This window comes from Coturnix japonica, chromosome 7, assembly GCF_001577835.2.
Source record: "Coturnix japonica isolate 7356 chromosome 7, Coturnix japonica 2.1, whole genome shotgun sequence".
NCBI classification, from domain to species: domain Eukaryota; kingdom Metazoa; phylum Chordata; class Aves; order Galliformes; family Phasianidae; genus Coturnix; species Coturnix japonica.
This window is the reverse complement of record NC_029522.1, coordinates 23632259-23655894: the sequence shown is the minus strand read 5'-3', so window position 1 is coordinate 23655894 and position 23636 is coordinate 23632259. Positions and strand designations below refer to the sequence as shown.

Genomic DNA, 23636 nt, shown 5'->3' with positions numbered 1-23636 from the left:
CTCAGAAGTCTTCAGTGGTCTGGGATAATAATTCAGCATGAATGTGAACAGTGCTTGGGGTTAAAAGAGAAAATAATAGTGAAGAAATCTTTCAATCCCTTAGTTGCTTTTACACACATCGCCATAAAATGCTGAGTCAAATCACCTGCGTAACTGGTGCCTCTTGGCTCCATTAAGAGATCATACCTTTCCTTAGCTTCAGAACATCTCACTTAGCTCCTTTCTTCTGCATATCTGAACTACCTCGTTTAGTCCCCCATAGAAAGGGCAGAATTTGGATCAGTCTTAGATTTGTTTGGTTTTATTATAAAAAGAGGAACAACTTATGACATCCTAGCCCTGACCCCAATTCTGTTTCTCTCCCTGACCTGCACATAGAATCACAGAAACGCAGAATCATTAAGGTTGGAAAAGACCTCTATCACCATCCAGTCCAACCATCAGCCCATCACCACACCCATTAAACCATGTCCCTAAGTGCCACAACACATTTTAACAAGACCAGAATTCGTGTTCCTCTTCAGGTTTTAGTTCACCCCTGACTTTGTCACAGAGGCATGTGCTATAAATGATTAGAGATGAATAGATATTTCATTCAGTATCCTCAATTTCTGAAAATTAGTCTGTACTCAGCTCTTTGCACAGCATTCATCTCTTGAAAATATGCTTTCCTCCCCAGTTTTATAATAGGAGGCTATGTTCTCCCTGCCCTTGACAGCACCTTGTTTGTTTTCAAAGAGAAGGACAATGTTGTAACACAAGGCTGGATTTGCAGAGGGTGTGACATGACTGGAGGGAGTCCATAGAGTGGCATATGGGTGTGGGAGGTATCTCACAGCTGGGTAGGTTGAGGTCAGCATAAGGTGTCTTCAGAGCACGAACTGTCTGAAATGTGATCTGGTCCTCTTCCAGAGCTTGTTCTGTGCTCAGCTTGGTGTACACCCATGCAGAGATCCTGGTGTTTTCTTCTCTGAAGTTTGCTACTTTGCCTGCTGTTCATCATAATTGCAGTTTCTAGCAGGGCACTTTTAACCTCAGATTGCAGAAGACACTGAATATACTGTTATGGTGAGAGACCCAAGAAAGCACATTCTGACTGTAGGTGCGTGGAGAGGGATAGCAAACCCACAGAGAAAACAAGTATCTGTTACAAAGCTGGCACAAGATAGCTGAGAATCTGAGCAAAGGTACTTTTGTTGTCGTTTCTTTGGGAAGACTGCCCAACATTTGACTACTCAACATTTGATTGCATTAAATTCACTCAAAATATTTCACTGGGTTTGAAAAGGAAAAGAAAAAAAAAAGTGAAATTCCCCAGAAGGAGTGGATAGAAATTCTTTCAATTCTTTCTTTTTAAAGAAACTGCCATGCCTTTCTTTCTGGAACCTTTCCTCGGGTTTTGGAAGGTGGTGGAAGTATCACCCATCATTTCAAACCTTTCTCTCACCTTAAAGGATCTGTCACTGAGCTGTGCTTTGACGAGTAGAACTAGTGGTAGCAAAAGAGACGGAGCCTTTGAAGTACCTTGGAAAGGCTGGATGCTGCAGACAGCTTTACAAGGTGCCTCCAGTAATCTCATCCCACTGGTTCCCTCTTTCCCATTTTATTTACCAGGATAACATTTTATGTTTGCTATTTCCTTTCACTACAGAGAAAAATGCTTCTTTTCAGGGACTTGAAAACATAGACTCCTTTTTGCTCATCCCTTCCTTATCCATTCCAGCAGAATGCATTCCTGCAGTAGCCTGAGGGGCCTCAGTCCTCTCTACAGCATGTTTAAGGCATTCATCTACCTTGTCAAAGTACCTCAGTATGAAGTACAGCCCAGGAACCACCAAACCACATCAAGGTCCATTTTATCTCCTTCAGAGCATAGTCAGCACCTGCTCCCAACAAATGGCATCACCTTGCAAAGTCAAAGGATTACTCGACCAAGAAGTCTTTGACCTTTTACAACTGGATTTTTAATCCATATATTGATCCAAAGGGCTGCAAAGCAGAGGCAGATAACATTAGAAACCGACATTAAAAAAGAGGAGATTTTACAAAGCTGACTGCTGGTTGGTAGTTTGATCTCAAAGATCTAGAACAAGGAGGAGGGAAAGTATCTAGGGAGAAGATGGTACACTCGTGATGGCCACTCCTGGGCAGCAGGAAGCAATGACTTCTCCTTCTTCCTGGTTATCAGGAAAAAAAAAAACAGATGAGCTATGCAGACAGCTTGGTCGTGAGCTTGGTGAAGACAGCCATGACATGCCTCACTTCATGCCAGAGCGGCTGGTGCATCTGCTTTTGGGAAAGGCTTGAGCAGCTGCTCTTACTAAGAACAGTACACCCATAAGACATATGGGATGCGCTCTGTGCTTGACTATTCCATGACTAGACTTGACAACACTGGAGTTAAAACACCTTTTCTATGCCTCTCTTGGGGTCACTCACCTCTTGTTGGGTGCGCTCCCTCCTGTTATTTTTGTCCCTTTAGTTTCACAGCTGCCGTCACATCCATCACAGGTCATATATATAGGCCAGGACAGACCGTAAGGTCTCATTTCCAGCCTCCACAGTGGCATCATAACCCATTTTCCTTTGTGAACAGATCTGTTTAAAATGCTTTGAAACCACAGAAAGGGACAAACTGGGAGATGAGAATGCTGCACCCCTGGCTACTTGGCTCACTGCCCCGGGGGGAGCCAGGGGTGTGGTTACAGTTCAAACCAGGACAGGCTCTTTTTTTTTCATTCCTTCTTTTCTGGCCCCATTAAAGCACAAACTGAACCCATAACGTGAGGAGCAAAGAGCAGTCATCCATGCTATAGCGGAGGATCAGAGCGGGGGTGCCATATTATTCATTCTTTTCTTATGTCTTTCGCAAGGGAACAGAAAATTAGAAAAGAGCCATGCAGAAAGAGAGAAATCAGTGGAAAATCAGATTTCGATGCTGCAAAGGAAAGCAGATGTTAAGAAATTTTTTAAACTTGGAAGTATGTTTACACTTTTTAATTCAAAATACACTGTAATTGCCTTGCCTGCTAGATACCCCTGAAGTCAGGCTTATGCACATGGCTCTGTGCTGATGAACTTTGTTGTACCATCTTGTTTAACCTGTTCTTAAAAACGTGCCTGTCTGTAAGTAAGAGGATGGTACCCTGACTGCCCAGGACAGGTAACTAAAGTAACTGCCAGGCAATTATTCCACTGAAGCTCAAGGGGAAGATGAATATTTCAGACCAAGCGCGCTGTTGGAAAGCAGCGATTGTGACAGCAAAAGCGATCACCCATAAGAGGAGCCTAAGGGTAGCACTCAGAAGGCCATCTGGCATGCAGAGTGCTCCTGCCAGTGGTCTCTGCTCTGTGTCAAGCTTGGCAACTGTGACATTGCAGAATGATGCTTTGGAAAGAGTTAAGCAAGGCAGGAAATGTGGAATATTTGGGGTGGGAAAAGAATTACTAAAAGATTAATTACAAGTTCTCCTCAGGCTTTGGACCCAGCCCAAAGGTCTGCTCCTTCCTCAGAATGTTTGGTCCAGAATGTGGGGTTGAAAATGAGTGTTGGTAATGTCTTTGCAGATGACCTTTCACTGTAACAGACTACACTGACTATTGGCAGTCTCCAAGCCAAGATTTGGCTCTATTATAACTCTCCTTCTTGCAAAACTTGCTGTCGCCTGAAGTCTTTGGCAGAAGATATGAAAGATGCTTCACAAAATAAAGCAGAAGGGGGTTCCCACTGCTACTAGAGAGAGGTTGTTGCTAGCTCAGCATTAGCCTTTGTAATGTGCTTTTGCATTAGGTATGTTACCCTTCTGGCAGCACCTCCAGGCCTGACTTTTCTCTTTTGTCCACATGTGGGTCTGGGACAGGGGTTGCTCAGGGAAAGGTTCTCACAGTTCCCAGCTAAGTGCTCTCTCCACGCTCTGCCTGCCCACGTACTGGCAGATGTTTTGGAGCTCAGTCCCAAGTTAGCCTGTAATCTCACACCTGGTAACCTGTGTTGTGTGGATGTCACCTGAACTAATCTCTCTTTGGGGATGCTGAATTACTGCACTGACCGATGACTGATGCCTTTGTTCAGGGCACTGCAACTCTGCTACAGTACAAAGAGAATGGTTTAAAATGTGTGTTTGTGAACCATAGTGTATGGGAACTGTTGAGTAATGGCCTGAACCACTGATTGAGCAGCTGGGGAAAAGACCCAGTCAGGCCTGGGAGCACAGGTGAAGGCAATTGAAGGTGGCAATTGAAATTCACAGGTGGATGTGAAGTAAGCTCCTCTCTTAGACCTCATTTAAGGGCTGACTGCCACCAGGGAAGGTTCTCTTTCTGGAGATCTATCCTTGGTGGAGCTTTCCCCTGTGAACCTGGAATCTTCTGATACAGGTGAGCAATCTTCTCTTCCTTTGTAGCACCTTCCTACTGTGCTGGTCTTTCCATCATTGCACCTCTGTTGTAATGTCTTTCCCATTATATTGATCTGTCCAATTGCTACACATGGCCTCTTGTGGGGTATGGTGCAGGTAATCATCAGTTTGAAGCACTGAGTGCTGACGTGCAGTTACTTCACCAGAATAACTAAGATTTCTGTCTTTAGGACCTTTTCTTAAGGTCATTTTTGTGCTTTAAAAAAACAGGACTAGGAGTAAAGATTTTAAGGTAATGATTTTTGCTTTTCACTTGATGTTTAGTCTTTGACTATATTGTCCCTCCCCTGTAATTTATGATAATACTGACAGATTTACCACTGCTAGATCACTCTACTTGAGATCTACTGCTCATACCAAAAGGCAAAGCCCTTCAAAGCCTCTGTCAGTGGAAGTTAGGGAAAAGTTACTCTCATTTGTTCTGCATTTGGAGATTACTGCAGCTCTAACTGAGCCATGTTTGCAGGGCAGCCTGCAAAGACTTCCCATTTGCCATTTTCCTTTTCTTATTCAGTTCCTACACTACAGCCAAGGATCAAGCTCCCTATCCTAGAGTAGCCATCTCCTTTATTTTTTCCATGGTCAGTGTCTTCCAGGCTCCAGCACAAACTCTGAGGCAGCAGCACCAGTTTCCAAGCACAAGCCAGTGGTAAACTCTCATTGATAAACTCCCAGACAACAAATGCAGTGCCAAACTATACCATAAATCCTCCCACTCCTACAACAGGCTTAACTTCTTCTGAAGTTCTCTGAGCTCCTTGTCTTTAGCTGTCCAACTTATTAACTGAAAACTGAGGTCAGGGACTTCCTCAAGCATTATGCATTTTGGATCATATTACGCATTTAACAAATAGCATCAAAAATCAACAAAGTAATTAATTAAGCAGCCCTGAACTCTTCGGGCACAAGGGCTCTAGAAAACTGCACTTTCTGTTTTGTCCAGCAACACAAAGCAATAAATATTTTTCAAACTTTCACAATATTTTCCTTGTTAAGTGTGAAATAAGATGATTTAAGGTTTTGTTTGTTTCAGTGTTATAAAGTTTCATTAGGTATGTACAGGATGGAATATGGACTTACATTTGCACGGTCAGATTGATGGCTTATTATCTCCAAGTCCCTTAAGTTCATGAATACATCTCGTTGGTATTGCCTTATTGGTCTTATGCCACAGGCTTGGACGCCATCACTTTCACCACAACTTCTCAAATGCTCAGATGTGTAATATCAGCATCCACAGGCTTGTGTCCAACCAAACCAAGACCACATCCAAGAACCATGACATTGTGTACTTTCTACTTTAAAACCTCTGTCATAAGCAGAAACTGACTGTTGGTAGGCTGAGATACCTCTAAAGCTAGATACATTCCTCAGCAGTTTTCTGCTCTTATTAGCACCTATTCTCTGAGGTTCTCATGGCATTTAATGCATCAAGTTGCTCTCCACCTCCTTTAACAATGATGTTAAACCCATGTTTCAAATTAGCCAGATGAATGAACAAAGAGGGAATACAAGCATGGCCACCTTGCACTGATTACCCATATTCAGAACCTGGCACTGGTTAAAAAACTAGTTCTTGCAATAGTCCTTTTTTGCCCAGTGTCCAATCAACTCTTCAGGTTACATTGCTGGACAAATCCTATCTATGATCATAAAATTCTGTTTTTAAGAGCTTGTGGGTTGGTAGCATCTCCTCTGAAAGTTTCTAATGATGGTTTTCAGCACATTCATCAAATCTCACTCTCACATGGGCCAAGTCCCTCACAAATGCCTTACAACTGTTGTTCCATTTTCTTGTCCACATGAATCAATGGCAGGGGAAACATTAAAACCAACAGAGGGAAGCAGGCAGGCTACATGTTTTCTGATCGCATTATTAGGTTGTATCATGCCTGAAGTTCTCTCAGCTATGATAGCATTACACTTTTTTTTTTATCATTAACAAGCCTTTGAGTGCTCCTGGCAGAACAGCTATATATTTTGTGAGATGGAGAGAAATCTGTGATGCCCAGGGTGACTTCTGCTCTGTGAAAAGGGGCTCTGCAGTGCCCATCTCTGTGCTTTCAGCACAGCTAAGGAAAAATCTTTCCCTTTTGGTATTGCTTAACTGCCTCAAAATCAGATCCTTATGACTAAATGTAGATGGACCTTTCTCTCACTTTTCTTGATCTGCACTTTGGGGGGTGTGAGGGGGGAAATCATTAGAGGTTTCTGAGCAATCTGCCTCAAATTATCCATGGGACTGAGTACATTTTGGAATGGCATTCATTGGATTATTTAGTTCTGTACCTTGCCAGCCTCTCTCAGCTGGAAAAAAGTCTGTAAAAGCTACTGCTTCTTTACCTTTAGGCCAAGTCTTGAAGTGCTAAAGCGCAACTCCTAGTAACATGGATCACAATAAAATCCGAGTTCCTTTAATTCACTTTCACCACCGGTTTATAACATTGGGACCCAAAAGGTTGTTTTGCAAAATTAAAGAGGATCAAGTGTCCTGTAAACTTTTTAATACCATGTGAAATTTGAAAGTCTAAATAGCACAGGCTTAGTTGTAGTGTCTATCAGTGCTCGGACATTTAATGAGTTGCATTTTATGAGTCTGTTTATCCTGGGGACAATAAAAGGATATATGAAGGGGTGAAGTTAGAAGACCATAGCACAGAGTACCTTGCCAGGGTCTGTCTAGCACTTTCCCAAGGGAAGAGTAGGTTAGGTCTGTAGCCATGGTGTATCCTGGGTGATTTTTAAAGGCCTCTGAATAAAAGAGGGCACTGTAGACCTTTTTGTTGAAGTGGAGGTGATGGGGAGACAGAGACAGATATTGGCAGGCATCTGCAACCGGTACAGTTCAATGCACAAATGCAATTACAAAGAAAATGTACATGTTTCTGGCTCTGGTGATGTGGTCCTTACCCCTTTTATCTTATGAATTCTGTTTCCCTCCTTTTCCCATTGAGGGTTAACATGTGGCAAGAGATCAAAAATGTTCCTTACACCATTTCTCCTCAGATAGATCTTTGCAAAATGTATTTGTAGAGGGCTGAGAGACAGAAGTAAAGAGTTTGACAGCAGCTCGTAGAAAGCAACTTCCTTTTCATGCATCTCCTGACTGCGGGATATTCTTTTGTAATACCTGAATAGTTTTTCATCCCTTTTTGTTGTGCTTCGCTTTTGGTAGCAGGGTAGCTCACCATGTTGTGTATAAATAAATTTGGCTTGTCTTCCTTATTTAGATTATTAAAAATGAAACTCTTGGACATAACTGGAATAGGGAGATATACTAAGTCATACAATAAGCTATGGATGGGCATTCCACTTAGCATTTTTTTCCTGTCAGTATGCAACATCTTCTGTGCAGTCACATATTGAAATGTGTCTCTGGGTCCACATATTACCCATGCTGCATCTATCCCTAACTGCTTTAGACCTGCACCAAATTAACATCATTACACCATTAAGCTTATTCACTACTGAGATTTGACTGCAGCCCTGTGCACTTGTGGGTAGTGTAGAATGTGTAGCTGGGTTGAACTGGTGGCTCTTCACTCTTCAGGGAACAACCCTTGCCTCTCTTGACCTAAGCTGTGCCTCACTGAGCGGTGGATGCTACAAGAGTTCCTTCCAGCTACCAGCGGGTGGCTGATGACTAACTGGGACATCTCCCTTTTTCCAGGGCCAGCCACTGCTTGCCAGTGACAAACCCACTGTGCTGGAGCTTACTGCCTCTGGCATTCCCTGCCTCCCCAGCTCAAAGTCATCAGGCTTTGCTAAACCCCAGATTCATGCAGCTTGGCACCCTCCGTTCATCAGGAGTAGGAGTTCCATCCAATGCATACTGCCGCATACAAGTCGAGCAATAGCTGTGGCAAGGACCAGGCCAGAAGCTGGCCCTCAAGCTCCTCTTTAAACTTTGTGAGACAGGTTATTAGCTTCTGAGACAGTATGATGGGAATGCCATGTACTGGGAGGAACAAGCCAAATGTTTGGCTGAAAAGGAAGGGAGGCAGCGGGAGTTTTACAAGCTAAAAGGGAGGTAAGGAAAAGGCCAATAGAATTAATATGATGCATTTAAAATATCTGTTTCTCCCAAAATACGTCTCCCTTTCCTTCGTTTGCGGCCCCAGTTTTCAAGGTTGGAATGATAACCCCCTGTGCTTGCTATTAAGGAGACAGTGCACAGGTTTTTGTTTAGTCCTTGGCATGACCCAGAGGCAAGCATGCGTGGGAACACAGAGTGGCACTGCTGGGGGAAAAGGGTAGCTGCTTGAATTGTCCTTTTGAGCCACTTCTGCCAAGACGTGGTGTAACATCATACTTTTATTGTCATTGCTACCATCCATTGCAAGTCCACATATGTTTGTGAAACTTCCATCCGGGCTAAGGGGGGTAACATTAATTGGGGGATGCTCCACAGGGACTTAGCCACAGTGTGCCCCAGCAGCTTCCAGGGATCCTGCAGCCCTTCTGGGAACAATAACACCCCCAAACACCGATGCAGCTGAGGCTGGGGAAGGTCTGACGTTGGAGGAAGGAGGTAGGGGTGGGAAGAAAGGAACTGCAATGCTCACACACCCCAGCAATCTGGGGCTTTCTCAGCAGCAGCAAGAGACAGCTTTTGCCTCCACCCTGGCCTAGTGAGGCTATGGGAAACACAGCCAACTTGTTTCCTGTAAACAGGCTGCTCTTCCCAAAGCCACAGCAGTAAGACAAGCCACTGAAACACAAGCGAGCCCAAGACTGGGACAGGTGCCACTGTTGGTGATGGACTGAAAAGCCTCGCTTCTCCCATCCTCTGACAGTGCTCTGCTTCTTCCACATTCTCATGCCCTTTGCCTTCCACTTTAGCTCTCCTCCATTCTTCTCCATTCCCACCTGTCTACTTTCCAGGTCTTGTTATAAAAATGGTCTTTCTAGCAACCACCTCATGGCAAAGGTTACAGCTTGCATTTTCCTTAAGACCTCAGCTCCCAGACTCCTTGCTACCAAATAATCTGTTTTCTTTATAAATTGTCCATTCACACATTCCATTCAGGCATCAGGATTTCTGAGAAAATACTGGTGATATTTCAATTACTTTTCTATCCATCAAAGTGCTTGCAAATGCATTTTGAATAGTGCTACTAAAAAAAGCTGTGCATCTTTTTCTCTCAAATCTTGCAATGTTTTCTAGTCTGCCTCATAGCTGTTAATCAATTATTACTTGGCAATATTAGGGAAACTTTGAGCTGGAGAGGATGGTGGTGAATTCCCTAAAATAAAGATACTGAGCTTTTGTCTGCCACTGAAACAAGTTCAGGATACCTGGTGACATTACATTCCATAGCTGTGTAATGCTAGGCAAATTGAGGCCAGCCAATGTCAAGATGTAGGAAAAAATAACATCAGCCTCTTGGCTGTATGCAAAGCAGGTGGATGGATTTTGTTTTTTGGTTTTGGTGTTGTTTAGTTGTTTGGTTTTTTTTGTGGGTTTTTTGGGTTGTTTTCTTTTTTTGGGGGGGTGGAGGGGGAGGAGGGAAGGAAAGGTGGGAAATACATTGGGGATTGAATTTTAATCTTCTTCTTTACCCACACACAGTTGGTGAAGAAGAATAAGAAGAATGTGCCACCTCTGGAGCCCCTGGAGCTGTAAGTAGACCTCTGTTCTTTGTTCGGTCTATTTTTTGTATCTGAAATGTATGGGGAGGGATTCTGTCACCATAGTAATGCAGAGCCGTATCTGTTTTGGAATATGTATAAGCATTTACAACTGAACCTTTCCAATCCAAAGCCTGCCATGACATGTTTAGTTCTTCTTCCTTGATGTCAGTTATTGTGTGTTAAAGGCATTTCAGTACACCTACAGTAGAGAGGACTCAATCAGAGCATGGCCAAATGGCACCAGCCAAAACACACCTCAAATCAGCAAAGGCCATGAAACCCTCCGCTGGGGTGTGAGTGAATCACTGCAAGGTGTATTTACATTAATTTCAGGCCTGAATTCATTGGAGGTGGGAAGTTCAGCCTTGAAAAATGAGGGCAGTTGGAAAACTGAAAGCTGCAGAACCTGATAGTTTTCAGAGGTGATACCATCCAAGGCAAACCTTTCCCTGAGAGTTTGAGAATCAGCCCCTCCTGGAAAGGAAGCACTGAGGAAAGAGGTACAGAAGCGCTTGGAAAAACTCAAGGAAAAAATGAAATAAAATATGGTGAAAGGCCTATTCTTTGCTCCACCTGCAGAAGGAGTATTGCCAAGATAAGTTGCTACCATCCTGAACCATCTCTCCCCATCTTGCTTCAGTGGGAGTTCTAGAGAAAGCTACCACCTTTCTGTGATCTTATTCCCACCTGGCACAGATTTGGGGCCTTCCCTCAACTTTGGCTGACCTTTGTTTGAGAGGATGCCTCTTATCCAGTGCCTTGGAGGTCCTCCAGGTAGCTCTTTGCTTTGCCTTTCAGCAGGGATTACACAGGATGCCACAGTTTGATCTGGCACCTGAGCTGAATGCATTAAATTGTGAGTGTCCCTTCGTGTGTTTTATTCTAACCAGGGAACCAGGGCTTGGTCTCCCAGGGGATTTCCAGGACTCTCACTGGTTGAGAAGCTTAGTGTCTGACTGTGCATGTCTGCAAGGCTGTGTTTACTTCATACTCATCTAGAAAGTTTTGCTAAGAGGAGGCTGCTGTACTGCTTGTCCCTGTGAAATCTGTTCTATATTAGCTGCAGTTTTTACCATTTATTATAATTCTTTTTAAAATATCCTTGTAAGGAGATGACCCTGTGCAAGAAGGATGAAGATGGCAGGTTGGTTTGTTTGTTTGAATTTTGAAAGCCACGGTCCACCCCAGTGGAAAATCTGGGATGGTAAAATAACCAGTGCTCAAGCACTGTGAATCCAAAACCAAAACCCAGGACTGAGAGAGTTCCACATGTGATATGAGTCTCTGAGATTGAAATTGAAGAGCCAGAGAGTTGGCTGGATGGAGGATCCTTCCCTTCTGCCTTCCATCCATGAGTAGCTAAGCAAGACAGCTATCTTAATGCAAAAGTGCTGCTGATTCTCAAACCAATACTGTCAAGGTATGATGTCGAGGAGGAGGGTTTATGACTATTTGTATACCGCCTTTTTAAGTATTTGAAGTTCCTTTCATATCTGTGCTGTATTCTGCCGTGAGACAGAACAGATCCGCTTTGCAGGGTTCTGTACAGCTAGCCAGTACATAATGAGAACTGTTACTAGCTCTGGAGCATCTCAGTATAAGCTAATCAAATAAACAAATTATTCAAACTCATCCCAACACCACCTCTGAAAAGCACTGTAAATTAGCCTCTGTCACTCCTTCTGCATTTCTGAAATGCAGTCAAGAGCATAATGAGAACTGTAACATAGGGGCCATGAGAAAACACTTGTCTGGATCATCACAGTTAAAAGCTTGAGTAAGAACTAAAAGATTTGGCCTTTGAAAGGCACACTGGCTTTGGCTTGGAATGGCTTCATCTCTTAATAAGAATTGCCCATGTCTGGCAGTATGTAGAAGTATACATGACTGACTCAGGAGGCAGGCAAAACAGCAGGAAATGACTCTGTTTGAAAATTAGACCATAAATTTAGATACAGCTGTTTTGATCCTGGCATGGCTTGTTATGAGTAAATCTATGTATTTTTGGCAGGGTTCATGAAATGAGAGAGGGAGAGAGAAGAGAGTAGAGATAGGGCTTTATAGAGGAAACAAAAAAGAGATACACCAGTTTGTGTTCATTGTGTTGTGTATTTCAAGTCACCAGCAATCCAGCCTATTCACAGCTGCCTCCTGATGTACTCGATATGAGGCAGAAGGGGCTCAGGGCTGAGACTCTGGAGACCTGAAGCTTTTTTCTGCCTCTGGTTCACGTTTGTCACTGCACTTCCAGCTGTCCCTGCCCTTGGCACTTTTCCTACATCCCCTCTGCTTAAAGGGCAATTTTGGGGCAGAGAAGCAAAGTTATCACTGGGACCAGAAAGCTGGATGTCTAGAACATGCTTTGTCTCTGCTGCTGAAGCTCAGGGAGGCAATTCTTGGTGCAACCACAGCTATGTGAGCAGCAACTGAAAGCCATTGAGACCTGAGAAAGGGGAGGCTTTGTGTGCCTAAGAAAGAGGGAGTTAAGTATCTGAAACTAAGCAGCTCAGGAATGAAGGCCCTAACTAGCAGTGGGCAAATCCCAATAACAGAATAACATGGGGATCTGGACTGAAGAATGCCAATAGTACAGCTCTGCTCCACTTCCTCTACCCCCATCTCTAAAATCCCCTTGTTAGGGAGCTAGTTACTTCTTAGCAGAAAACAGCACTGTGGCAGGTTGACATGATGGGGGCCTGTTATTACAGCTGGAAAGAGAGTTCCTGCATTTGGTTGACTGTAGCTGGACAATCTGAGCTGAGGGAATCCTCATTTACACACTCTACCCCCATGTTGAATGCCACATCAGAAAAGCAAAAGGCCAATGTAGGAAAATGTCCCACAGCTGGGAGGGGACTTGATAGAGCACGTTTCCTGAGGTTTTATTCCAGAAACCTGGTTATATCGAAGCCCTGGAAAAACATCCAGGTCTGCTGATCTGTATCATGAAAAGGTGGCTTGTGTCACCCAGAAGGGTGGGGAAGGCAAAAGAAGAGCCCAGAAATGATTCACTTGGCACTACTCTCATTTCCTCTGTTGGAGCTTCACTAAAACCTGTGTAGCATCAGGGTTGAATTCCTATCTTTGGTCCTCTGTCATTCACACGCTCCAGCAGGACTTGGAGCAAGGGAATATCTAGCCCAGCAACTGTTAGGAAGTGTAGTTTTAAGAAATGGCTTACAAAGGAAAGCAAAGAAACAGCAAAATTGCTGGGTGAATCTGCCTGTGCAGGATCCAATTTCCTCTTTTGTATTTAGTGAAAACACTGCTGTTGCAAACAGAACATTTGCAGATAGATCCATGCTTTTCTGTAGTCTGCTTACCAGTACAGTTCCGTGTTCCTCTTTGGCTCTGTAGAAAAAGCCTGAAATTCTGAATTAGACCCACACAAAGTAACTGTCTCACATTTAGATTGCCTGTAGACATTTACGCCTGTGCAGTGCAAACAGTACCAAGTGAGCAATAATAGTCGCAAGACAAGCATTTGTAGGGCAACAGCCAAGAATTACGGCAATGGAAAGAGCTTCACAATCCTATTGTAGAAAGCAAAACATTTTACCCTCTCAGAGAGCCTGCCTTTCTTCATTGATGGTCACGTCATACCCATCTTAAGTAGACCCAGCAATACATGAGGAAAATAGGCAAAGAACATAGCATTAGAGCTGAGGTCAACATCTGGATGGACTTAGGCTTCACAAAGGAATTTACTGACTCATTGGCACATGTGAGGACTGTCATCTCCTCTGCAGCATTTAATCTTTAATCGTGAGAGCCCATCGGAGTAAAACTTGGCTTTCAGAAATATTAATGGAGTAACAGTGTTATGAAAAAGGAGAAGAAGAAAAAAAAGCACCAGTGTGGTTCCCTCCTTACATACACACACACACACACACACACACACACATATATACACACATAAGGAGAGACTAGCCAAAAGTCTGATGCCAAAATCTAATGAAGTTCCCTACTAGGTGTTTGAACAAGGATGAGATAGGAGTTCCATCTGTGCTCTGACTCAATCTGACCTTCAGGGGCTGTGCTATTGATGTCAACGATTTGTGGAGTGACAGAGATCTCCTTGTGACTTTGGTGGGGTGTAACATGGACTCTCCCAGCAGGATATCCACACCCACATGTCCCACTGCTCTGGGGCAGTGATGCCCAATTCAGGAAGAGGGAAAGAAGAGGAAACTGAGCAAGAAATGCTGGGCAGGGCTTTCCTGTCACAATTGTTTGGAGGAACGTGGGCCATGATGTCACTTTGTGACAAAAAGCATCTCAGACCAGCTGCTGTGGGCAGAACGTCTTTTCTCCCATGTCTATGCACCCCTCTCCCACTTCATTTGGGCAGTCTCAGAGCCAACTGAGGGTGGCATCTTAAAGCATGACCATTCCAGTCATGCTACTAAGCACAACATGCTCACTAACCTTGGCCATGTTCTTGTTGAATTTTTGTCCATGTGTGCATCCTAGCTGGCCAAGGATAAAGAGAAAGCCACAAAGCTGGTGCAGTGTTCCATGTCCCTAGGCCCACAGTCCTGCTCTCCTGCAGATTATGAATGAACTTCTGCTGAATCACAGGTGATGATAGGAAGTGATGGGGAATTTCTTTGCTTATACTCTCTCAGCTGCTGTACTTTGTTATTGAAGTGGGTGTTTTATTAGCTTCATTCCTTGTGATTAGGAAGATTTGTTTATCCTGTTGCAGTGACCTCATGAATTGCAAGGTACTACGTCACATTCCTTAGAGAGCAAAGGGACTCTTGGTGGTAAATCCTGCAATGCAAATAGGGCAGCAGCTTCTCAGGTATCCTCTGCTCCACATGAGAGAGGCCTTGGTAGAAGAAGTAATTTAGATACTGAGTTGACTTAACATGATCTGCTCCAACACTCCTTTCTTTATGTCTCCACCAGCTGACAGTTTGCTTAGAAGATCATGAACTAACTGCCACTGTCTTGATCCTACCATGTTATTGCATGAACATGAAAGCTATTCTTGAGGCAGCTAACGTTGGCCTTTCCTGGATAAGGGCAGTTAAAGAAGCAGTGCATCTCAGGTTTTTATACTGTATGCACTAATCAGCTGAGCAACAGATTGACAAGTAAAACATTTATAGCAGCTTAGGAGATGATAGTCTTGTTCTCAGTCTGGGTTTGAATAGCTGCAGGAAGACAAGCCTTAATCATTTATTTCTCCACTTTCAATAAATCCGCTCCATCCTAGACAGTAAGAGCTTCCCTACCTGCACCCAGCACAAAAGAGTCTGAGATAACATACTAGGGATACCACGCACGCGATAAATAAGGAAAATCAAAGGAAACAAATTGCATCCAGGCCCGTTTATTGTGTGTTAACTGGCTGCTCCTATTCCAGGCTTCCCAGAAAGCAGAATTGTTTGTCAGGCAGTTGATGCTGCAACGCTTGGCAGAGGAGGCTGGATCTCAGTAAACCACTCGTCTTCTGCAATGGTATCTCTTGCCTAATGTGAAAGAGAAGGTAGGAAAGCAAGAATGAGAAACACTTTCCTTTGCCAAAAAGCTACAGAGGTCATTAACAGCAAGAGTTAATTGTCCAATTTGCTCCAGTGTTGCTGTCACAGAGAGCAGAGCTCAGCGCTACCATGAGAGCTCCTCTGCTCTGGGCTGAACCAGTGCAGGGACCCCAGCTGTTCCTCATACAACTGTCCCCCTAGACTCTTCATGATCTTCATAGCCCTCCACTGGATGCTCTCTGATAGTTTTGTTGTGTTCTTATACTGTGGTGCCCTACCCATACACAGTACTTGAGGTGATAGGACAACACCTTCCCTTGCCTGGTGGCAGTGCTGGTCTCAATGTACCCCAGGAGACAGTTGGCCTTTTTGGCTGCCAGGGCACACTGTCAGCTCAAATACAACTTGCTGTCATCCAGAATCCCCAGATCCCTTTCCATGAGGCTGCTCTCAGCCTCTCATCCCCTCCTCCTCTGTACATTGAGCCAGGGCTGCCCTGTCCCAGGTGCAGAATCCAACACTTGCTCTTGTTGAACATCATGTAGTTAGTGATTACCCAGACCTCTAATTTGTCAAGATCTCTGTACAAGGCTTCTACCCTTGAGGGAGACAAGAACTTCTTCCAGTTTATCAGGATCGTGCCTGAGCCAAAAAGAGGTTTCCATGGCTAGGCACAAGATAGTCCCTTGCAGCACTGTGGTTTCACAAGGATTTTTTGAGAAAGTCTCATATTGTCACAATCCTTCCAACATTCAGCCTGAAAGACAGTACCTCTTGTCCTTGTCCTCCTCCTTTGCCTTCTTCTTTGTCTCCTGCCTTTGCTTCTTCGCCTCCGCCGGGAGCGTCCTCTGCTGCGAGGCCTCTGATATCGTCTTGCCATTTCTGCTTTTAATTAAGTATCTGTGAGGGGATGGCAGCCTCCAGGCAGAGCTACCTGCTTCTCTGATGTTGCTCAGTAGCAGGTAGTGAGCTGAAACATTCTGGCGTATCCTAAGAGATCAGCCATTATGACATAGAAGCCTCACTGGGTGTTTATGATGCAAAAGGCTAAGGAACGCTTTTGCTACATAGAGCAATAGAACCGTATTTAGCCAATTGGTTTTACTATAGAAGCTGCTTCTTGGTTGGCTTTTGACTGTGAAATAAGAGCTTTTCCTTCCACCTAGGAATCCATGAATTATCGCTCAAGGCTAAAAGATTTATCACAGGGCTTTCATTTCAGGGTTTTCACTGTCTTAGGGAAAGGATGAAGACTTTGAGGTTGAAGTTTGTGATCTCTTAAAGAGGGGTGAAGCTTAGCAGCCCAAAGCCCACCCATATAATAGTCTTCTGCAAGAGGCCCGTCTCTTATAATCAGCTCTGACATGACGTGACAATGAAGGGGGAAAAAAACCCAACAACGTGGGGAAACAGGGAAGTTTGTCCAGGGCAGGAAACATAGATTTGTAATTGGTTGCTACTAATTAGTTTGTTTTCATTCCAAAAATCTCTCCCATTAAAGAACTGATCCCTGCCATGTAAGAATTCAATGTCAGGAGAGCCAAACCACCCTGTAGCTACATGAGCATTTTTTTCTGCTCTCTTGTTGAAGTGACATATGAATACTGTGAGGTTACTCCTATTGTGCAACTGACGCATTGTTATGCTACATAGCAGGATGGAGCTGACCCTAGAAACTCCCAGCACACAATAAATTGAGATCCTCTCTTGGAAATGACGCTAGCAGTATGCATCTCAGTAATGATAGCCTTTGGGCCTTGTTCTGGAGTCATAGGGAGTTTATGAGAAGTTATATTCTTCTATTTCCTCCCTGCTGAAACTTCCCTGGGAAGGGAAGCATCAGGATGTGTCACTTCCAAAGGGAAGTTTGGGCAGAATCCATGGCAAAAAATCAGGCTACTTAGGTAGGCAGGAGGATGCAGTCTAGAGCTGGATCTGTTCCCAGGCCTGCTACACTATTCTGACTTCCATAACTGTTTGAAAACCTTGAGCCCCATAAACAGCTTTCATTGTGCTAGTCACATTGATTGGCCTTTATATATTACATGTATATGATGCAGACACTGCAGATACACTGTTTTGTCTAGTAAACTATCATCCAGCTCATACAGAGAAATCAGAATCTGTCCTGAAAATATTGGATAAGTCCTAAAACCAAACCCAACATTTTTAGACAGCTTTTGGTATTTAAAGTAAAAAAATGTAGCAGGCATAGTTTGTTACTATGAATCCTGCACAAGGAAGTGGATACCTTAGCAATGATTTCACAACAACAGTAGATAAAGAAATAAAAAGACTTTGTTTTTCTCTCATAGCCAGAAAATCAGAAGGGTACTGTTGCTGAAAGTGAATAAGATGAGGTGCAAAGGTGCTTCTAGATTAGTTATGTAGGAGGAGAATGAAGGCAGCACCTTAGAAAACCATGGAGGTAGAAACAATGGGGCTGAATATGAGTGCAATATCAAATGGTGGGAATGCATTCATTACTGTCACAGTTATTCTACAACAAATGTATGTCCAGGCAACATTTTTCATGTTTTATGAGTGATTTATGTTTTCTTTCCTTACATGAAGGCTACTATTAAAACAGTAAGCAGTTAACTTAGATGATTCAGTTGCAATATTGCAATGCCTATAAAACTGCATTGTGCCCAAAGTAACAGCTGGAGCCATGGCATATGAATATCTATAGAATGACACCGGAATGCCTCAGTTTAACAGAACAATCCCAGTACGCTGAAAAAAAATATCTATCATTACACTGAATCATTCTATCTGTGGCTTGTTTCAAAGAGGAGGAAAGATTAATCAGGAATGAGAGCTTTACTGCTCCACCAATTTTATAGAGTCAGACTTGTTTGGAATAGCAAAGTACCTTGAGGCTGGTTCTTCACAAATCCTTCCTTCATTCTTTAGTGCAAATTTGAGAGACTGGCAATAAGGAGGAGACGAATGATCAGAGCAGAAACCGCACCAAATCTCATTGAATTTTATCCTTAAAACTGCGTTGCTGAGGAGCTCCACAGTGATTAAATGTGTGAAACTTAAGGTATCTATCCAAGTAAGTCAACTCTCCACCAATTCATTTGTGAATCAAAACCAGTTCCTTATCTTCAACAGATATTCATAACGCACACCCGCAAAACAGCCATGAGGACACAGGGATCTTACTAACATCTGGGCCCTTTCATTTTCCTAACCATTGTGACTGGTGACATTAAGAAGCTTCTCTTGTATAACTGATCCAGTGGGCCAAATTCTTTTGCCTTTCCCCACTGAGCCAAAGAAGTACATGAGGGATAAGTTTATTCCCCACCATACCTTTTTCTTTTTCTTATATTTTAATTTCATTTTTATTTCCTTTTATTTATTTAATTTTTTTTTTTTGGCTTGTAGTCTTAAGTATCATCATAAAAGAGGTTTAATAATGCCTACAGGTTTTCACACTTCAGTGAAAGATGACAATGTGCTCCTTAGGCATTTTGTTCAGAATAAGTCTATGTGAAAATCTCCCTTGACTACAGTGTAGAGTTATTCTCTTAAAATCATCGCTTGTGGTTTTTCTTTAGTGTGTTTACTTTACTGTTAAAGAGGGCTCTTCGTGCATAAAAAGTGCACTTGATGTGTATTTAAAAAAAAAATAATTAGATTTTTAATGAGAGAGCAGCTATGTTAAAAAAAGGACAAAGGCTTACATTTTTGTAGTCAGAAAAAGTGATTTCCCATTGACTTTCATAGTCCTTTTTCATTTTCAAGGTTACTCAAAGAGCACACTAAGTTCAGCTTGCTGGTCACAGCTGAGGAGGTGAAACAGTAGAAGTCCATAAACTGGAAATGCTTACTCGCTGTTTGCTGATAATAGTCTCAAAATGGATAGGAGCTAAGTATCCACTTTGCAAAGAAATGAAGTCGAGTACTTTGCAGTTGTAGTCACTGAAGCTGCTAACAGAAGGTACCTGTATGCATAACATAATCTGAATTATTAAGACCTCATTCTGGAGGACTGGAGGAAAAATCTATTCCACACCCTTTTTTGATGCTTCTCGGCAAAGCTGGTTCTCAGGAGCTGGGGTAGAAGAGCCCTACTGTCCTCACCATCACACACATCCTGTCCTACAAATGGTTACTTCTTGCAGGAAAGCACAGGGACATTCAGTGTCTCTCTCCTTAGGGATTGCCATGAGCAGAAATGCACTCTGTGATCTTTGAAAATACACCACATGGTGTACCACCACCCTCAAAACTCAGCCAGGGCTGGCCCCTCTCTTGGCTTCATCTATGGCCTTAAAACCATTTTGTAGTCCTAAATGTTTCCATTTGTTTTGTATTTAGACACATGCTTCTAGGATACAGAGCCTTCTGAGGGGGTCATATCTTTTATTTTGTTGGTAGGGCAACTTTTCAGAGTCCCTGGTTGATTATCCCTGTTTACCTTCTGATAGCTGTGTTTCCTGGATGGCTGCCATGTGTTTTTCCTTTCTCGTTAATCTTATGGCAATGATCCTGGCCTTCAACAGATGTAGAGTGTTTGTCCTCCTGGTGTTCAATAGATTTCCAAATCATAAACAATTTTTTCATGTACTGCTGGGTACATCAGCATTCAGAAATCAAACTCCTTTATGAGTTGCTGTCACACCTAGCACTGAGCATTTTCAAATCTCTGCAGACACATGAATTCGTGCTCTCACTGCCTTTCAAGGCAGTAAAGTTTTACAATGACTTTCTGCGCTTCCAGGGAAGAAAGATGAGAGTGAGAAGCTCCAGGCTGCAGGAGCAAAAATGAGTCATATAAACGGGTATCCCAGCAAAGGCTTCTCTTGTGCTGTTTTGCAGGTTCAGCTTTTGTGTCTAGATAAAGCCCCTGAGTTTTCTGTAGCTCCTTCAGTCCCACAAAGTGCTCTAGGAATGCTGTTAGCTGAGCAAGACTTTTCCCTGACATCAACACTCAGCAATGTTGAGTTGAAAATGCGACAGAGCGTGGCATCTTATTGTATTTGTCTGAGATAGGATTCAATATGAAGAATTGACACATTGTTTCAATGTCTACACACCAGTTAACTATTAATGAATTCACAGTCAATAAAATATACTCTCTGGGTAATATCCGGTCACCAGTTAAACTATTAGTTATGTTTGGAAAAGAGTTTATGATCAATCCCCAGTTGCCTCAGCCTTATATGTTCTGGAACATTCATTTTTTGGCCTGACGCTTCCTAGTAATTTTAAGGGGGGCAAAAACAAATCTTACATGTGCAGGGGAAAGAACACAGCTTCCCAAAAAATCTGCTTCAATCTTTTCAAGCCCTTGTTGGAAGAAATACGTACCAGTTTGGGAATCAGTTTTGCCAAGGCAGGCATACTTTTTTTCCCCAGAAATAAGAAGTGTTCCTTCTTGAGGAAAGAACCCAAAGGTAGGAAAAGTATCAAAGCCTGTGAATTTAAGTTTTGATTCTTCATTTTCTTATATGTATTGCTACTGGGGCATTTCTGGAAGAAGTTGCCCTATGCCCGCTAACTACCTGAACAGTTCTTAAAGTGGCTTTGTTCACAAAGTTCCTCTGTTCACAGGTTTTATTTACATGAAGTCTTCAAACTTCATGCCTGAGAATCTCACCTTGAAAACAAACTAGGTCTGAATAAGTTTGGTAGAGTTACAAGGCGATTTTGGAGTTATTGATGATCTCTATATATGTATCACGGTATTACACGCTTACTTGCAGTCTTCAACCTCTTAAAATGTTAATAATACTGCCACAGTTGGCATCACACTTCATGTCTAAATGCCTTAAAGATTCAGACAACCAAACAGCCAAACCAACAAAACCCACACAGTTCTTAGCTCAGTGGTTTTAAAATGACTCATATTTCAGCAAAAGACCAAAAACCATCTCAAAGTGAAATGATGGCATTTAGAATCTGACTTGATGCATCCTTTCCACATACAGCTCTCTTACCTGGTAAAGGCACGTAGGCTTACAGCTACTTGGGGGGTGGCACAGGAGTGAGTACAAAGCAGTTTAATGGGTTAGCTAGAAATCTGTGATAGGGAGGGGTTAGAAACAGAGTTTCTCCTGTGCTGAATCTTTCCATACACTAATATAGAGTGACTTGATTTTGTTTATGGTGTGGGACCTGGATTGCCCACAAAGTTCTTTTTCACGGGATGCATTTTCTCAGTCCTCCCTCATTAAAGTAAATCTGATTACATTTCAGACTCATTTTTTAAAGAGAGGGGAGCTAGCAGGGGGAGCTGGAACCACACACTTAGATAATTTCCATTCAAATCCAGCACAGTGGTCCACTCTCTCAGCCAAGCTGCACTTAGAGGATGGAGACAACAAGGGAAAAAGTTGTGCTATTCTTTGATGGCCTTCATCGGGTGGATGAAGCATGACCAATCATCCATAATCTGACAAGGCCTTGGAAAAGGCAGAATCATGCCTACATCACGTATACCTCCAATGGCAGGACAATAGGGGATACTGTTTGTAGGCTGCAGGGGTGGAAAGGAAGAGCATTAAAGTTGTAGTAACGAGGAGAAATTATTATCTTGAGGGGGAGTAGGGGCTGTCTGGCAGAAGACATCAGAGGTAGGGGGGTGGGGGAGGGGGTGAGGTGTCTCATCCCCTCCCTATCCCAGCCCCCATCCTCCCTGAGACATTTCAACATTCGTTATCCAAGCAGCAAGCTCTTTTCTGTGAGGGGGAAGAAAGAAATCGATTGTGTTTTTAAAAGCTACTTGAAGCCCACAAAAGGTGCATTGTTTCAAAATGGGTTGAGGGGGCTGGGTGCTTTAGGGGGAAAGAGTTGAACTTATACCATCATTTCGTCTAATTATGCCTGATGTTATTCCTGTTGTCATGTGGGTTACTACAAAGCCAACTGCCAGCTTGTGTCCCTGAAAGCAAAGACTAAACTGTTACGCTTACAAGGACACGAGGCTTGTTCCCTCCTCCCTCTCCCACACTACCACAGGCACAGGCTCCTCCTGGGGATACCCACACTGTAAAGAAATGCCAGGAAATGAGCATGGAGACAGAAGCCACCTAGGAGCTACCAGCCATTTCTGCCAGTTAGGACACAATCCACCTGGCTTATCCTGTACAACTGCAGGGACATGCTAAGAGATGCCCAACTAGTGACCTGACTAGGATCACAGGATCGTAGAATCATTTGAGAAGGAAGGGATCCTTAAAGGTTATCTGTTCCAGCTCCCTGCAGTGAACAGGGACACCTACAGCTTGATCAGGGTGCTCAGAGAGCAATCCAGCCTGACATTGATTGTCTCCAAGGTTGAAGCATCCACGAGCTCGCTGGGCAAAATGTGTCAGGGCCTCACCAGCCTTGCTGTAAAAAATTCTTCCTTATATCCTTTGTTTCTCTTCTTTCTGTCTCTTCAGACAATGCATCTGCTGTCCCTAATTCCCAGTCCAGCCAACACTGGTACTGATACTGGAGCAAACAGTCCTGTCATCTCATCTAGGTTTCTTCTTAGAGACAGCTGGCTTTGACAGAAGTAATGCTCTAGGCCACCTGGGTGTTGGGTATTGCCAGCAAGAAAAGGCACAGGCCACAGGGCAAAACCAAAGCAGTAACAACAAATTACCAATTTAAAAAATCCATAAGTAAGGCCCAAACTCTATGGAAGGCCAGCTCCAGCAGGTCAGTGACTTGCCTGTGTCTTGCTTGCATTGACTTTCACATCTCCAAGGTAGGGCACCTTGCTGGCTTTCTAAGAGTTCCAGTATGTTTAGAGAACAAGCAGAGATCATTCCTGTGCCAGCTCTTCAATGTGCATACATCCACACGCCTGCCAGTCTGGTCCACTTGGCCCAGGGAGGGTCTATCTCAAAAGGCACTGGGGGGGAGGGTTGACTTCCAGCTCTGCCCCTGGACTGATGCCAGCTGAAGCCAAAACAAATGTGGTTGGAACCTGATTCTTTGGCAGGTCCCACCAATTCAGGCAGGTCTCACCTAATAGCTGGGAACGGATGAACTTGAGTCACAGGACATAAATGAGCCAACAAGCCTAACATGGTGTTGAAGGCAGCTTAGCAAAGCCTTTGTTTGCTTTCATTGCAGCTATCCTAGG

At 43.4% G+C, this 23636-nt stretch overlaps 2 long non-coding RNA genes across 3 annotated transcripts in view; one reads left to right on the top strand and one right to left on the bottom strand.

The window, feature by feature from the left end:
• LOC116653662 overlaps nt 1–23636 on the top strand; it is a 424305-nt gene that overhangs the window by 334527 nt on the left and 66142 nt on the right. For both annotated transcript variants that reach the window (XR_004307914.1, XR_004307915.1), the window contains exon 5: nt 9991–10040. This is a non-coding gene — a long non-coding RNA (uncharacterized LOC116653662). The remainder of the gene's footprint in view (nt 1–9990; nt 10041–23636) is intronic.
• LOC107316839 lies at nt 15378–16553 on the bottom strand. The gene is made up of 2 exons (XR_001556599.2): nt 16316–16553; nt 15378–15532 (listed from the first exon to the last, which is right to left on the bottom strand). It is a non-coding gene; the product is annotated as an uncharacterized LOC107316839 (long non-coding RNA).